At 39.7% G+C, this 18,559-nt stretch overlaps 1 protein-coding gene across 17 annotated transcripts in view; it reads left to right on the plus strand.

Moving 5' to 3' along the window:
- Positions 1-2,928: 2,928 nt before the first annotated feature.
- The window catches only part of ncor1.L (nuclear receptor corepressor 1 L homeolog), a 118,277-nt gene continuing 102,646 nt past the window's right edge, over positions 2,929-18,559 (plus strand). For 9 of the 17 annotated variants that reach the window (XM_041581651.1, XM_041581663.1, XM_041581654.1 and 6 more), the window contains exon 1: positions 2,929-3,489. The gene's annotated coding sequence lies outside the window, so the exon portion shown is untranslated. The remainder of the gene's footprint in view (positions 3,490-18,559) is intronic. The other 8 variants (XM_041581657.1, XM_018246058.2, XM_018246063.2 and 5 more) reach the window with 1 other exon arrangement.

Consider the following 18,559-nt stretch of genomic DNA (forward strand, 5'->3'; position numbering starts at 1 on the left):
CACCCCCTGTTATACCTAGGGTTCCCATCTGGCTAGGGTTGCCGTAAAAATTATGGTTGATCCCAATGTTATTAATAGGGAAAAAAGATAAATATATAGGAAGACAGGTATTTTTTTCAAGAAAATGTGGCAAGCCTAGTATACCCTTGCTATGCATCACTCAGACATACACATTTACGCGTACAGAAATGCCCATACACATACATAACAAATACAGGTATTGTCCGGAAATCCGTTATCAATAAAGCTCTGAATTATGGGAAGGTTGAGTCCCATAGAGTGAAGTGCATGAGGTGGCTCCTGCAATGAAACCCCCCTCGCCCTCCAACACTTACCTTTTCCTGTGCCATAAGGGGTCCTGGAGGGGCATTCCTAGTGGATAGAGCACAATTGCACTCTCTTGTACTAGAAAAGCTGAATTTCTGTTTTTTTAAAGCAGAAATTGACCACTACTTGAAACAATTGATTAAACTACCATGGTAATGTTTCACCCAGATACAGTATGATGACCAAGCCTTGCTGTATACTATCAGGGGCACTTCTAGGTTTTCAGCCACCTAAGGCAGCAGACCCAATGTTGCTGCCTCTCACTCACTACACTTAACCCCCTCCCCTTTCTGCCCTTAAAGAGACCCATTTCCAGGGATGGCTTTTTGTTGCTCAAAGTGTCATCTGAGCTAAGGTTCCCACCTACCCTCATGGTTAAAACGGCACTACAGGGAATCCCCAGGTTACAAACATCCGACTTACATACAACTCACACTTACAAACTGAGGCTATGTAATGTACTGTGGTTTGCTTGGCCTTTATTAGCATTTAGCTTAAGGGCTATTCCACACGGGGAGATAGCCTTGCGTTTGCGGTCGCGGCGACAAAGCGCCGCGCCAGTCGCCGCGACCGGCGCAGGCGACAGTTTTGTATGGGCGCCTATGTAAAAACGCCTGTGCTAACCACACGAGGCGATGCGCTTTTCAACAGTCGCCTGAAAATGCCTCGCCAGGCTTTTTCAGGCGACCTGGTTACACTTGCCTACATTTGATTCCAGCCAGGATATAATATCTGCAAGGATTTTCTATATTGTCTTTGTGAGTTTCCTCCATACTCTAGAAACACACAGGCTAGATAATTAACCCATGATAAAACTGAAAAATAGTGTATGCGTGTTATATAGATCTACAGATAAAAGAACATTTCCACCGTGGCAACAAATCATGCCTAATATATATATATATATATATATACATATATATATATATATATATATATATATATATATGCCGCAGAGAGTGTTGTGAGTGTTGTGAGTGCATGATCCGCACTCCTCTTGGCCAATCTTCTCATGCACCCGGGTGCTGCTCTTGGGTTATAATAGATACACACGGAAAATAGCAGCGCACTCCTGGGATTTCATCAATACAAAATTAGTTTATTAACTCATCATTGCAGTAATCGATGTTTCGGCTCGTGTCCAGAGCCTTTATCAAGATTCTTGATAAAGGCTCTGGACACGAGCCAAAACGTCGATTATTTTCCGTGTGTATATATATATATATATATATATATATATATAGAAATTAATAGTTAAGTGTCTGGCACAGCAGCCCTCTGGTCTAAAGCTCTTAAAATAAGTTGATTTGATTTTAGTTGTCCTTTAAAGGGCAGATTTATCAAGGGTCGAATTTCAAAGTAATGGACTTTTTTTGAACTCCCATTATTTTCGAAATTCGTAGAAAAAAAAAATACCAATCGAAATTTATTGAAAAAATTGGCCGTTTTTTTCTGCGGGTGAATAGGCTGTATCCGAATCGAAGTAAGATCATATATGATCTACTTCGATTCGTAGTTTTTAAAAACAAAAGAGCTTTGATTTTTTCAAAGTCCTACAAATGACTCCCAATAGGTTCTAGGAGGTCCCCCATAGGCTAAAAGAGCAATTCAGCAAGTTTTAGATGGTGAATGGTCGAAGTCCCTTAGGGTAAGGACACACTGGACGATTTGTCGCCAACGTTTTAAAAAAGTAAATCGCGGCGACAAGACGATCGTCTTTTTTGAACAGACGATTCACAGCGATTATTGGCACAGAGCGATTTGTATCCCATTACCCTGTGCGGTACGTGCTCCACCCAAACCGGAAACGGTTTGTGCTTCCCGCTGTAACCTGGCGTCTTTACGTTCTTGCGTTCGCATTGTAATTTGAATACAATTGCTGCTACTTATCTGTATGTGTGTGCGTGTCTAGGAGATTTCAGTGCTTTTCTAAGTACATACTATTTCTGATAAATCGCTCGGAAAAGGGTCTCAGTGCGTTTGGAACTACAGGCGATTCACAAACGCGCTGTGGGCACAGGAGCTGGCGTCTTTCATTTGGTTTTGTTCAGAGACAAAACGAGCGATATGTCGCCGCGATTTGCTTTTTAAAAACGTTGGCGACAAATTGTCCAGTGTGTCCTTACCCTAAAAGAGACAGTACATGATAGATTTAAATATTCACATTTTTTTCAAACCCAAATAGAATTTTGGCCTATTTGATAGTCGAAGTACGCAAGTACGCTCTACATTTTAATTTTTTTACTTCTAATTTTTACTTTGACCCTTGATAAATCTGCCCTAAACACAAAAGTCCCTATATAATAAATCACAATCCCCATTGTGCAGGAAAAGGACGCATGATACGTCTGTGTAGTAGTTTATGATTCTGTCGCTTAAAGTAAACAAAGTCCTTTTGTTTTACGACTGTAAAGAGCGCACACAATTGAGACACATAATCGGTTCTTCCTGTAAAGCTCCGAAGGAGTTACGTACACAAACCACTCTCACAAGCCGCCAGGCTTCCTGGCCGATATGTAATAGTACAGGGTGAAGGTCTCCTATCTGAAAGCTGCAGCTCAAGCCCCGCCCACTTAGGTTGCTGAAGTTTCGCATGAGCCTCTGAACGCTGCGCCGTAAGGTCCTTGCAGGAGTGTAGCACTCGTGGTGTTCGGCTAGACTTCTTTATTTTTTCACACTCCTAAATTCCAGTGTGATAGATAAGGACTTAGCTAAACAGGGTTTTATCCCACCTCGGTCAGCGGGGAAGTTCTTCCAAGGGCTGAGTAGGAGCGAGTAATAATACAGCGCTACCAGGACCATGCGCGACTGGCTCTGAGTGTCCGAGGAGGAGGGGGAGCGAATCAGAGAGATTCCGGAGAGTGGCCGCACACAGACACTCGCTGCGGTCAGACTACGGACTCGGGGTTTTATTGACATGTTCGGGTTGGATTACTGATTCCGTGGTGCCGCTTGTGCCGACGGGTGGAGAAGAGAGCGCAGAAAGGAAAAGGAGTTGCGGCGAGGAGGAAGAGAGAGAGAGATAGAGGAGGAGGAGGAGGGGGGACACAAAATGGCGGACAGGCTGCGACTCCTGCCTGTCTGAGAGTCTTCGGGTACCGGGAAGGACGTGTCAGGGCGCAGTTTACACCGTGCGAGTAGGATTCTAAGAGGCGAGACGCGGTAAGTTAATATCTGAACTCGCTCCTACGTTTTGGGATTGAGTTGAAGTCGACTCAGACTTGTGGTGAGCTGGCCTCAATCTTCCTGCTGCTGCTGCTCAGAGGCTTCCAAACATGAGCCACAACTACTGCTCTATTACAAGGCCTGCTCTATGGTACAAACTGCATTGCCCTTGAACGTCAGGGGCCACTTGTTGTTGTTGGGGGAAATGTCAGCTATTTGATTACTATACACATCAGACTCTTCTTCCTTGCGGCCCTCCAGCTGTTGCTGTTATTGGCATCTCCATTGTATTGAAGCAGGGAGCTGGAGATCCACAGCAGCTGGAGGGTCGCAGCTTCAGCATTTGTCATCTCAATCCCTCCCCTCAGATCTACTCTGTAGCCTTTGCCCATACAGATGTTCCCATTTATTCCTTGTACCAGGAACGCTCTGATATCGATGACTTGTCCCAATGCCACGACTTAAAACTGGGGTTCAGATTTTAATTGTAGGGAAAATAACTAATTTTCCAAAGTTCTGGCCATGAATCGACAGGCCGCCATTGTATGAAAGTTATGACCTGGCAAATAGAAGTGACAGTCTCCCGTGGATATGGTCACATAGGCAATACATGCAGAGATATTATCCCATAGACACTTCCTACCCTGTTTGACTAACAAACGATTGCCGTGGTGTGAAAACTGCCAGGACGATTATTTTGAGCCCACGCGAAATCATATAAAATTTTCCGTTCGTACGATTATATCTGCGCTTCTATGGCCAGTGCTGAAAGTTGTAGTTCAATAACCAGAGGGCAGTATTAAAGGAGAATTCAACCCTAAACTTAAAAAACCCATACCCTACATAGACTCCCTCCAACCCCCATCTTAAAGCTGGCAATAGACGCAAAGATCTGATTGTACGATTCACGGAGAATCCCGACATTTTCGTACGGCGGAGATCAGTCGTTGGTCGATCGATCAGGTTAAAAAATTTCTGTCGGCTGACGATATCTATGCATGTATTGCCAAGCGTACGATTTTCAGTGTCACCAGCTTTGTCAGACATAACTTTCGTACGATTGCTGTCAGGGGCAGAACATCGGCTGATCTGTTCTTTTACTACTTTATTTGATCTGAATGGTTAGTGGCAGGTCAGGAGATGGGGAAGTTCGATGATTCACACGATCGGATCTTTGCATCTTAAGTGTTACCCTGGGCAAATGCCCCTAACGTTTTACTTACCTCTTGGTGCAGATTCAGACATCGGAGTTCACGGGCGCCATCTTCAGCCAATTTTTCTTTGAAATGAGACAGGCGCTTCTGCAATTTTCGTCAGTTTCGGCGCATGCGCAGTTGTCGCGTAACAGAGAATTTCTCCAGCTGCGCATGTGCCGACATACGGTCATTCCGAAGAGAAGAAGATGGCGCCCGTGAACTCCCATGCCTAAATCTGCACCAAGGGGTAAGTAAAACATAGGGGGTAGGGTTTTTTTACGTTTGGGGTTGAATTCTCCTTTAAATTTAAAGGATCTTTACCTTAGGGCAACAGTGTATTTTCCATGGAAAGTCGTAGCATAATGCTTGTCAGTTGTCCTCTTTCTTTACCGTCAAAACACTCGGGTGACTGATTGTTCTGTTCATGGAACCTATACTATAAGATGCTTCTTAATTATTCAAATGAACATTCCCATTTGTTGCCCGTCAGCCAGAACTCCCAGGCATTATAGAACTCCCAGGCATTATAGAACTCCCAGGCATTATAGAACTCCCAGGCATTATAGAACTCCCAGGCATTATAGAACTCCCAGGCATTATAGAACTCCCAGGCATTATAGAACTCCCAGGCATTATAGAACTCCCAGGCATTATAGAACTCCCAGGCATTATAGAACTCCCAGGCATTATAGAACTCCCAGGCATTATAGAACTCCCAGGCATTATAGAACTCCCAGGCATTATAGAACTCCCAGGCATTATAGAACTCCCAGGCATTATAGAACTCCCAGGCATTATAGAACTCCCAGGCATTATAGAACTCCCAGGCATTATAGAACTCCCAGGCATTATAGAACTCCCAGAGGTTATTGTGTGTTCATAAAGCCTTAACATGTTCTGCAGTGCTGTACAATAAATGGAGTTATACTCTGCACATAGATATTACGTACAAAAATACATCTGATTCCAGACAGGAAATCGGGCCCTGCCCAAAAGAGCTTACAATCTAAATGTGCTGATGAACGGCAAGTGGTGGGAAATCAGACTGGACATCCCTGACAGATGACAATTAAGTGAGATATTATGTGTATATGCCAGTGTCGTTTGAAACATTAGCCTTCCAGCCTCAGTGCTGGCAAACATTTCTGGCCTTTGTAGTTTGCTGGCATTAATAGGTTGGCTCTACAAGATCTTAGTACAGGTATGGGATCCATTTTCCAGAAAGCTCTGGCCTTCTCCCATAGTCTCCATTTTATCAAATTTTTTAAAAATCATTTCCTTTTTCTCTGTAATAATAAAACAGTAGCTTGTACTTGATCCCAACTAAGATATAATTAATCCTTATTGGAAGCAAAACCAGCCTATTGGGTTTGTTTAACGTTTACATGATTTTCAAGTAGACTTAAGGTATGAAGATCCAAATTATGGAAAAATCCGTTATCCAAGCATTCGGGATAACCGGTCCAGTGCCTAAAGTAATTGTGGAAGATACATGGCTGGTGAAGTTTGCTTGTTTGTTATTGTCTTTTATGTATACAGGTATGTGATCCGTTATTCGGAAACCCGTTATCCAGAAAGGTCCGAATTACGAAAAACAGTCTCCCATTATAATCAAATAATTGATTTTTTTTTTTTTTTTAAATGATTCACTTTTTATCTCTTATAATAAAACAGTAGTACTTGATCCCAACTAAAATATAATTAATCCTTATTGGAAGCAAAATCAGCACATTGGGTTTATTTAAGTCTACATGATTTTCTAGTAGACTTAAGGCATGAAGATCCCTCATCCGGAAATCCCCAAAGTCCGGAGTATTCTGGGTAACAGATCTCATAACTGTATATACAGAAAAGTTGTATTTGTTGGCTGTTTGTGCAGTGCAGCTTTGGGTTGCTGGGCACACACACCTGCAAGTTTATATGGTTGGTATTTATGCCTGTAGCCCTCCAGTGCAACTCCCAGCATTTTGTTTGACAGCCTCAGCTGTGCTACATCAAGAGATGGATTACCTTCTGTTTCACGTGCTGTTATCCTAGGTAAACCCCAAGCCATAAAATACAAAGGACACACTGTCTGCACAATGTCAAGTAGGGATGCACCGAATCCACTTTTTTGGGTTCGGCCGAATCCTTCGCGAAAGATTCGGCCGAATACCGAACCCTAATTTGCATATGCAAATTAGGGTTGGGAAGGGAAAAACATTTACTTCCTTGTTTTCTGACAAAAACTCACGCAATTTCCCGTCCGCCCCTAATTTGCATATGCAAATTAGGATTCGGTTTGGCCGGGCAGAAGCATTTGGCAGAATCCGAATCCTGACAAAAAAGGCCGAATCCCGAACCGAATCCTGGATTCCGTGCATCCCTAATGTCAAGCATTATTATTTGCCTTAGAACCCTATGTGAACTTCACCCTGGTATTAAAAGTATCAAGTAGGGATGCACCGTATCCACTAATTTGGATTCGGCCGAACCCCCAAATCCTTTGCGAAAGATTTGGCAGAATATCGAGCCGAATCCTAATTTACATATGCAAATTAGGGGTGGGAAGGGGAAAACATTTTTTACTTCCTTGTTTTGTGACAAAAAGTCACACAGTTTCCCTCCCCACCCTAATTTGCATATGCAAATTAGGATTCGGTTCGGCCGCGCAGAAGGATTCGGCCGAATCCTGCTGAAAAATGCAGAATCCTGGGTTCGGTGCATCCCTAGTATCAAGCTGTCGCTCATCAGACACTGTACGATGGAAACTTTAACAACTATATTTACATAAATATCTAATTTAGGATCCTGAGCTTGATTCTGACATGGGGACTATCTAGTCTAGAAGGAGTTTGTATGTTCCTCTGTCTGGGTTATTTCCTGACACTTCAGTTTCTTCCCACACTGTAAACATACACAGGCAGGTTATTTGGCTTCTAATGAATATGACCCTAGTGTGCAAGTTAATAGTAACTTTACATTTTAAGCTCCTTTGCGGCAATGATGGATGCGTGATTAATTGTCTCTGCAAATCACAATCTTAACAGGTCAGGGTAATAACCTATTTTTCTAAAAAGGTCTGCTTAAAGTGGATGTTCACCTCCCAAACACTGTTTTCAGTTGTTTCTCAGAAATCAAGACTTTCAATTACTTTCCATTATTTATTTTTTACTGTTTTTCCAAAATCTAAGTTAAAGTTGAATGTTCCTATCTCTGATGTCTCGGTCTGACAGATCAGTAATTCAGGCGCAGACTCTAAACTGTTACAATTTTGCAACATTTAGTTGATACATTTCTCAGCGGCATCTCTGGAGTATTAGCAACTATTGTATCAATTCTAACAGCTGCCTGTAATGAAACCCAGGGATTCTGCTGGGACAAAGAAAAGAAATGTATCAAATAAATGTATCAATTTAGAACCGTTTAAAGGGTTGGCGACCCCCCTCCCAGAGCTGCTTTAGAAGATGAAAAATGACACAATATTAGAAAAACGTTGACACACATAAAAAAGAAAGTAATTGGGAAAAGTCATTATTTCAGGTGATCTATCTAAAAACAACTAGTTGTTTGAAGGTGAGCAGCCCCTTTAAATTATTTTTAAAATAACTTTAGAGAGTGATATTCTGAGACAATTTGCAATTGGTTTTCATTTTTTATTATTTGTGGTTTTTGAGTTATTTAGCTTTTTATTCAGTAGCTCTCCAGTTTACAATTTCAGCAATATGGTTGCCAGGGTCCAAATTAACAACCATGCATTGATTTGAATGAGAGGCTGCAATATGAATAGGAGAAGACTCAAATAGAAATATGAGTAGTAAACAATACCAATAACAATACATTTGTTGTCTCGCAGAGAATTTATTTAGATGGGGTCAGTGATCCCCATTTGAAATCTGGAAAGAGTCAGAAGAAAAAGGCAAATGATTAAAATAACTAAAAGAGATAAATAATAAAGACTTGCGTAGAATTCTATAGCATACTAAAAGTTTAGAGTCTATGTATTGTAGGGGATTTTAATAATAGGGATGCACCGAATCCACTATTTTGGATTCGGCCGAACCCCCGAATCCTTCGTGAAAGATTCGGCCGAATACCGAACTGAATCCGAACCCTAATTTGCATATGCAAATGCAAATTAGGGGTTGAAAGGGGAAAATATTTTTTACTTCCTTGTTTTGTGACAAAAAGTCACGCGATTTCCCTCCCCGCCCCTAATTTGCATATGCAAATTAGGATTCGGATTTGGTTCGGCCGGGCAGAAGGATTCGGCCGAATCCGAATCCTGCTGAAAAAGGCCGAATCCCGAACCGAATCCTGGATTCGGTGCATCCCTATTTAATAATAAGGGTTTGGTTCTCCTTTAAAGGTGAACAACCCCTTTAAGACAAGGAGCAAATATGATTGCGCTAAAACACCATTGTGAGGTTTCTCCAAAACGAAAATGTTTTTCATTTTCAGCATCACATTTTAGCCTAAACTACAGAATTTACTAACATGTATGTAGCAAAGTGGTATCCAATTTGGAATGTAACATTTTATTCTGTTATTGCAGTTCTGGCTTTTTTTTTTTTTGTAAAAGTTTTTGGATATAAAGTACCGGTAGTAGAGGGTGCTGTCGGTAAAGTACCGGTAGTAGAGGGTGCTGTCGGTGAAGCACCACACAGCTGTTCTATATGTATGTATGTATCCGTGTTTTTTTAGTTCAGGTTTGAGACCTGGAGTTTTCCAGATAAAGGATCTTTCTGTAATTTGGATCTTCGTACCTTAAGTCTACTAGAAGATTATTTCAAGTTTTTTTTATACCTCAATTTAAAAAACTAGAACATCATGTAGGCTGTTAACATCTTAAAATGGTCCAAGGGACGTCTGCCATTGACTTCTGCATGACCTCAACAGGTTTTAGGTGGTGTATTTTTGGGTTCGAGCTATTTCAGGGTCAGGGTTTAATAAATCTCGAAAATATAGGGTTTTATTTTTTTATTTTTTTAAACCAAAAATAGATTTTTGACTCCAAAACTCAAATTTTTGGTGGAAAATTCAACTCTATCCTTAATAAATCTGCCCCTCTATAAACCCAATAGGTTGGTTTTGCTTCCAAAAATAATTAATTATATCTTAGTTTGGATCAAGTATAAGGTACTGATTTATTATTGTAGAGAAAAAAAAAAATTGGATTATTTGGAAAAAATGGAGTCTATGGCCTTTCCAAGGGGAGGAGGGGAGCACAGATGGCTTCATCTTCTTCCAATGACACCATTTTCTTCCCTTATTGGTCACAGAATTTCAAGTCCTGGTAAAGCTGCATGGTGATTGGATGAGCTGGAGGAGAAGTTCAAACCTCAGCTATCCAATCCCAGAGCAGCTCAACCGGGACTTAAACTCAGTGACCAATAAGGGGAAGTAATGGACAGAAGATATCTCCCCTTGTGCTCCTGCCCTGCCTTCCCGAAGTCAGCAGCTCTTAGAAAGCAGGGGGGCCCGGCTAATCAAGAAAGTGCGGCGTGGCCTGGCCCCCCTTACCCTCGGGCCCCCTACAACTTTCCCCCCTGTCCCCCTGATGGCTGCCCTGACTGTCTGTTCCGCTTAAAGTAAAACTGCTGTTTACTTCAGAAACACTACTATTTTTTATATAAATAAGCTGCTGTGTAGCAATGGGTGCAGCCATTCAAGGCTGAAAAAGGAGAAAAGGCACAGGATACACAGCAGATAACATATAAACTCTGTAGAACATAGTAGTGTTATCTGTTATCCACTATTTAACCTGTGCCTTATAGCCTTTTTCAGTTTCCACCATTGCTACACAGCAGCTGTTTATATGAACTATAGTAGGGTTTCTGAAGCAAACAGATTAGATATTTTCATTACTTAAAAACACTTTTTTATTTTTTGGTGTTACTGTTCCTCTAAATAGCTATAATTTAACTTTATTTTAACTGTTGCTTGTAGCAAAGTCCAATGAAATGTAAGGCTGTGTAATACATCTTATATAGGACATTAGTGATAATTAAATTTCTTCATCGGGCAAACTATATTTAGTTACTTTTCTGAAATGGAAGATCTAGGCAAGAGCAGGGATAAGATCTGCCCCACAGTCAGAGCAGTTTTCAACCACAGATAATGCTGTCATGGACCCACAAAATGAAGTTGATCAGAATTCTTGCCTCATGAAAATATGTATGTATATATATATACGTGTGTGTGTAGATAGATAGATAGATAGATAGATAGAGAGAGAGAGAGAGAGAGAGATATTAAAACCTTGAAACTTGCCTTTTTTTATCTATTCAACAAAAGATATCCCTTAATCTCAAATTTTTACCTTTTCTCATTGGTTGGCTTGATATAATGCTCGGCTACTCAGTATTTTCCACTTAAAGCGGTTATTCACCATCCAAAAACATTTTTCAGTTTTTTTTCATATTATCTCCAGAAATAGACTTTTTTTCATCTGCTTTTTTTTACAGTTTTTCCAAAATCCATGTTTAGGTCAAATGTATGTGAATTATTTTGAATGTGCTCAAAACTTGAATGTTATCTTATTTGAGAAAAAACTCAAACGTCTAAAATTTGAATGAAACTCGTTTCGAAACAAAATCGAATGTTAGGAAGGCTATTAACATCTTCATATGGGCCAACGGATCTCTGCCATTGACTTGTAAATGAATTTGGCAGGTTTTAGGTGTCAAATATTCAAATTAGAACTGTTTCCATGGTCGAGGTGTGATAAATCTCACATTCGAATTTACATTCGAATTGGTGCTTTTAAATTTGAATTTGTGAGTTTTGACACCATTTTTTTCTTTAAATTCTAATTAACCATTCGAGCCTTAATAAATCTGCCCTATAAAGTTTAAGGTTCCTCACTTTCTATTTATTCCTATGGGATTTTTAAAAGCATAGCTATCAAATAGTGAACTTGATTCTAAAAATCCCATAGGAATGAATAGAAAGTGATTGATTTTTTTCTGTGGTGAGTTGTAATCTCACACTTTGATCAATCTGCCCCTTAGTTGATACATTTCTCAGCAGCATCTCTGGCGTATTAGTAACTATTGTATCAATTCTAACAGCTGCCTGTAATAAAACTCTGCTCAGCAGGGACAAACATAAGAAATGTATCGACTAAATTAATCAATTTAAAACAGTTTACAGGGTCAGCGACCCCCCTCCAGAGATGCTTTAGAAGGCGAAAAATTACACTTTAATATTAGAAAATGGTCAAACATAGAAAATGGAAACGAATTGGAAAAAGTCTTTATTTCTGCTAAATTATCTGAAACCAACTGGACTAAAAAGTGTTGGAAGGTGAACAACCCCTTTAAATGGTATGAAAGATTACACAGGTAACACATTAGCTGCAGGCAACGAATTTGGTTCATTAGCTGCAGGCATGCACTTTAAATTGCCAGTATATTTATATACAGGAAAGACTGAGTGTGTGCTCTTAGGACAAACTGCATTGTGGTAGAATCTATGTATATCCAAGTATGGTAGGTTCATTATTTAATGCTAAAGGCAGGGATTGGTCCCTACAGCTGTTGTAGTACAAGTTACAGCATTCCTCTGACATCAAAAGGTTTTGGGCAGGTGAAGTTGCTTCGAGCAATAGTTTATCGACTTTTGGATGGCGACATACACTGCATGTTCCTGTTCTATCAAGGAAAAACTACCAATATGAGCATTAGACAAGCAATATTCTTGTATTTTGTGTGGATAGACAGAGGATCACACTGGAAAATGTTTCCAGTATATATGTGTGTGTATCTATCTATATCTATATCTCTATATATCTCTATATATATATATATATATATATATATATATATATATATATATATATATATATATATATATATATATATTCAAATTCTGCGAAGAACCAGCACTCCCATATGTAAAAGATAGTTTTTTTATTTCTGTTGCATTCCAACGTTTCGGTTTCATCTCTCTACTAAAAAATATAATGTTTAAACATAAACTACCCACTACAGAAGCAAGTTCTCCTCTGTTGTGTGTTATTCTTTGAATTGAATCTAAAATGCGTCCTGTGTTGCTCATATTGGTTATAATGAAGTTATGCAGACCTTTTAGTCAGTGACAGGCTTGGGCTTACTCTCAGGCTGTTCTAAAGCACTCCTAGGACTTGGTAAGGCACTGCCAGCGTTAATAGGCTTGCTTGCATCCAATGCTTTTTTGTTAAAAAAAATAAAAAAAAAATAAAAAAAATAAAAAGGATCTGGAGGATGTTTCCTACTATGTAAAAGGTATAGTTAAAAAGGGTGCTACTAAGGGGGTTATTTATTAGGGTTTGAGTTGTATTTTCCATGACAATTTGAGTTTTCTAGTTTATTTTTTGTCAAAACTCACATTTTCAGGTTTAAGAAAAAAAATGAAATTTTTCAAGTTACAAAAAAAAATAAATCAAGTGATTTTGAGTTTTATTATACCCTGACCCTGTAAATACCTAGAATTCGAAAATACACCATCTAAAACATGTTGAGGTAATGTAGGAGTCAATGGCAAAGGTCCCTTGAACCATTCATGATGTTTTGCCCAAAACTCTGGTTTCGCAATTCGAACTCGCTGAATCAAGTTTTTTTCCATTCAAGTTTCTTCTTAAATAAGAAACCACTCGAGTTGAGTTCATTCAAGGTATAAAAAAAACTCTTAACATGCCACCTTTGATAAATAACACCCTTAGAGGCCGAATTTCTAATTCATGTTAATTTTTTTTAAATTCAAATATACTCACAATTCAACTGGGAGGTTATTTAATAAAAATGTGAATGTTTAATATTCTATCAAATGGTTCCGACCTGAAAATTCGAATTGTAATTGAGTCGTATTCTATTTGTATTTGATTCGTACAAATCGAGTTTTTCTCTGGAAAAAAAAACTCGTATGTCAGGAAGGCAATTAACTTCTCCAAATGGCTCAACGGACCTCTGCTTTATTCGAATAGAGGGATTAACATTCTAATGTGTGAATTTTGAAACTCTCAAATTCAGATTTACTATTCGACCCTCGATAAATCTGCCCCTTAATTTTTAAATATGATGCCGCACCCTGTATTACTGTGTGCCTGGGATGTAGCGTCCAATTTGCTTAAGGCTCTTCAAAGGCATGTGATCTAATAATTGGACAGTACTTATACTGTTCTATAGTAATGAATTTCAATGTTTTCAGCATAGCTGTAAGACTTTGAGGGCTGGCCCATGGTGGATTTCTATTTGTAGGCAAAGAAGCAGTCTGACAAGCAGAAATTGCCCTTCATGAAAAGAGGCTTGTATTGGTGAATGCCATTCTCGTAGAGTTGCTGGCCTGTATCTTTGGGGTTCTAAAATGATGGCAGCCAAAGAGGCACATTTATCAAAGGTCGAATTCCAAATTGATGTGAGTTAATCAATTGGAATTGGTGGCCATGGGCGCCGCCATTTTGGGAGCGAACGCCGGCAGGGAAGGACGCGCCGCCCGGAGCTCCTGGACCTGCTCCGGGCGGCGATCGTGACAGTCAGTCACAGACAGTCCTGCTGGGGCAGCGGAAGGAGCGTATAGCCGAGAAGGAATAAGAGGGAACATTAGGTGGGCCCCCAGGGCCTCGTCAGCCCAGATCCACTCCTGCGGCTGGCAGAGCTGCTTCTTGCCTTCACTCCTTCCTGACCTCCCCCACTCAATAGCAGCTGTAATACACATGAAGAAGGTAAGCACTGGGGGAGAAGGGGGGACAGAGGGGAATTTGTGGCTGGGGGCCCCGTGCGGGTGGTGGGGAGGTAGTGTGCAGCCTCTGATTCCATAGTTTTCTGTTCCATAGTTTTTGTTACTCCTTTTTCTCAAAATTGTCTACAAACTTCTCAATATGATTTTATCTGTTAAATCATTTCTTTTAAATGTAAAAATGAGCTGACTTTTATGTCTCGATATTCACATTTTGAAATCTGACATGGGGCCCCTAGGCTTATACACGAGTCAATACATTTTTCCAGTTTTCTTAGGTAAATTAGGTACCTCGGCTTATACACGGGTCGGCTTATACACGAGTATATACGGTAGTTCAATAGCACAATGTAAAAGAACAATGTAAAAGGTGTTTTATTGGCTCTAAAATCTTATCACAGTGCTAATTTCCAGCATAAGTGGTGCAACTGTATTCTGTCTTAATTCTTGACCCCTGCCAGATCAAGGTGCTGTCAATTTTAGGGATGCACCGAATCCAGGATTGATTTCTGGATTCGGCCAGGATTAGACCTTTTTCAGCAGGATTCGGATTCGGCCGAATCCTTCTGTCCGGCCGAACCAAATCCTAATTTACAAATGCAAATTAGGGGCGGAGAGGGAAATCGCGTGACTTTTTGTCACAAAACAAGGAAGTAAAAAATGTTTTCCCCTTCTCACCGCTAATTTGCATATGCAAATTAGGATTCAGTTTGGTATTCGGCCGAATCCAAAATAGTGGATTCGGTGCATCCCTAGTCAATTTAGCACCATATTACAGGTATAGCAGGCCAATGCTGTACAACCTGCAGGTTAAAAGAGACCAATTGGACACCTACACGCTCCAAAACCCTGGGTAGGAAGATATTCTTCATGGTACGGCCAGATCTGTGGCCGTTGTGAAAGAAACCAAAAAGGTTTTTTTCCTGTGAGCTGGTAATTTTGAATGATCATGTTAATTGAGAGAGATGCATTTCCTTGTCTTTTGAGTACTAAAGCTGGTCCTACGTGCTTAGATTTGGTGAGTTTGTAGTTTGTAGTTTGTATGCCATCAACTAATAAAAAAACATACCAATGTGATGCCCTGCAAGCCACTTGGCACATACATTTAAGGGGTGGTTCACCCTAACTTTTAGTATGTTATAGAATGACCAATTCTAAGCAACTTTTCAATTGGTTGTCGTTATAAATATTTTTTTATAGTTTTTAAATTATTTGCCTACTTCTTCTGACTCTTGCCAGCTTTCAAATGGGGGTCACTGACCCCATCTAAAAGACAAATGCTCTGTTAGGCTACATTAATTGTTATTACTACTTTTTATTACTCCTCTTTCTATTTAGGCCTCTCCTATTCATATTCCAGTCTATTATTCAAATCAATGCATGGTTGCTTGATTGTAGAAAGCGCAAACTGGAGAGTTTCTAAATAAAAAGCGAAATAATTAAAAAAAAATTACAACCAGTTGCAAATTCTCAGAATATTACTCTCTACATCATACTAAAAGTTAACTCAAAGGTGAACAACCCTATTAATCTTTTTTACTCCATATATTAAAGGGCTGCTTCACCTTTGTTAACTTTTAGTATGTTATAGAATGGTAAATTCTGAGCAACATTTCAATTGGTCTTCATAATATATATATCTTTTTTTTTTTTATAGTTTTTGAATTATTTGCCATCTAACTCTTTCCAGCTTTCAAAAGGGGCTCACTGACCACATCTAAAAACAAATGCTTTGTAAGGGTCAGGGCACACACTCAGATTCAGGGAGATTAGTCGCCTGGTGACAAATCTCTTCTTCGGGCGACTAATCTCCCCGGACTGCCTCCCGCCGGCTAGAATGTAAATCTCTGGCAGGGTGGCACTCTGAACCCATTGTTTTCCGAAGTCGCCCGAAAATCCTTTCATATGACTATATCTCGTATACGTCTAGGGCTAGCTTTAATCCGTCTGACTCTCCAGTCACTATCAAGGATATCTTAAGTAGCTACTTAAAATGTTGATCTTACAAGCCGACGGTGATAAACAATATATCACTGAAATTCTTCATATATAAGTCACTGCTTACAAAGAAGTGATAAAGGAATGAGGAAAAAGGGAATACAATTAAATGGGGTTGAGTGAGGAAACTGTTTTAAAGTTTTCCTGTGTTCTGCTTATAGTGCATGGATATTTGCACACAAACAGAATGATGAACTTGTAGGCAGCGGCTATTTCCTTAAAGGAGAAGGAAAGGCTAAAATGAAGTAAGCTTTATATATATATATATATAATATATATATATATATATATATATATATATATATATATATATATATATATATATAAATATATATAAATATATAAAAACAGTGAAAAAGTAATGCTGCTTGGAGTTCTCTGTCAAAAGAAACACCCCTTTTCTTTCCTTCTGTTGTGTACACATGGGCTTCTGTATCAGATTTCCTGTTTTCAGCATAAACCTCCAGGGCTAGGGCTTGAGCATGCTCAGTTTGCTCCTCTCTCCCTTTTCCCTCCTCCCCACCCTGCAGTAATCTGAGCACAGAGCTATGAGTGAGCATGGAGAGACTCCGGCAGGAAGTGATGTAACACCAAAATAATATGGCAGCTGTTATCCTAAACAAACAGAGAGAGCTTCAAGAGCTGTTCACTTAGGTATGGTAAAGCATTCTACAGAATAAATATAATCTTTTAGATTGCACTATTGTGGCTAATATGTTGGCTATAAACTGCTTCGGTAGCTTTCCTTTTCCTCCTTTAACATGGCTATACATAGTAAGATCTATAAGTATTTAATTTAATCTTCGTTTGCAGTGACAGATTTTGCCTTATTTTTTACCATTGCACTTCTGATGACACATGGTCCTGTGCAGTGGCCTTATACATAGGCCCTTGTGATTATAGGCTGTCTTGATTTCCATTATACATGATCAATATTCTTGTATCTCTGAATGGATTTTAAGCAAGATAGGAACTGATATTACTATACATGTAGAGATCTGCTTGTGGAGTGACCACCTTCAGGAGGACGATATCGGGCTGATATGATCGTGGGCCTTAGGGCCCAACGATCGGATCACACTGTTGAAAATAAGGGAGGTTGGACCAAGGACCACATCAACAAACCGTTGCAGTCTTCAATCCAACAGAATTTTTAACCCTGCCCGATTTACATCTGGCTGACTTTTTGCCAGATATTGATCGGGGAAGCCTGTCGGAGGGCCCCATACACTGGGCAATAAACTGCCATCTTAATTTGTCGGCAGCTTATATCTGCCCGTGTATGTGGGGGCCTTTAGGGGTGACCCTATATTGACCAATAAAAGCTTAGAAAATCCCATCAATACATGACCGCATTGGTGCTGTCCTCTCTCAATCAGACTTCCAAGCAGATTTGAAGACATATACAGTAGCTAGCTCAGAGATTGTTATCTCTATAAGATAAAGATTCAGCAGCAGATGATGAGCAGGGGCAACAGATCCTTGTTACTGTATATATTTTCATTCATTGAAATATTTGGTGCCGCATTAGTACTAAAGATATGGGACTTGTTATCCAGAAAGCTCGGGATCTGGGGTTTTCTGGATAACAGATCTTTCTATAATTTGAATCTTCATACCTTAAGGGGCAAATTTACCTAGGATCGAATATCGAGGGTTAATTAATCCTCAATATTCGACCGTCAAAATAAAATTTTTCGACTTTCGAATATCGAAGTCTAAGGATTTTGCGCTATTCCTACGATCGAACGATCAATCATTTGAATAATCGTTCGAACGATTCGAAGGATTTTAATTCATCGATCGAAGGATATTCCTTCGATCAGGAAATTGTTAGGAAGCCAATGGGGACCTTCCCCATAGGCTAACATTGGCCTCGGTAAGTTTTAGGTGCCAAACTAGTTTGATTCGAAGGTCAAAGTAGCCCATTCGATGGTCGAAGTAGCCATATTCGACCATTCGAAATTCAAACTTTTTTTCCTCTATTCCTTCACTCGAACTACGGTAAGTAAATGGGCCCCTTATTGTGATAGACAATAATGAAATCATGAATAATAAGGATTCATTATATCTTAGTTGGGATCAAGTACAAGTTGCTGTTTTATTATTCCAGAGAAAAAGGAAATCCATTTTTAAAAATTTGGATTATTTGGATAAAATGGAGTCTATGGGAGGCG

The sequence above is a fragment of the Xenopus laevis genome, chromosome 2L, assembly GCF_017654675.1.
Source record: "Xenopus laevis strain J_2021 chromosome 2L, Xenopus_laevis_v10.1, whole genome shotgun sequence".
NCBI lineage: Eukaryota > Metazoa > Chordata > Amphibia > Anura > Pipidae > Xenopus > Xenopus laevis.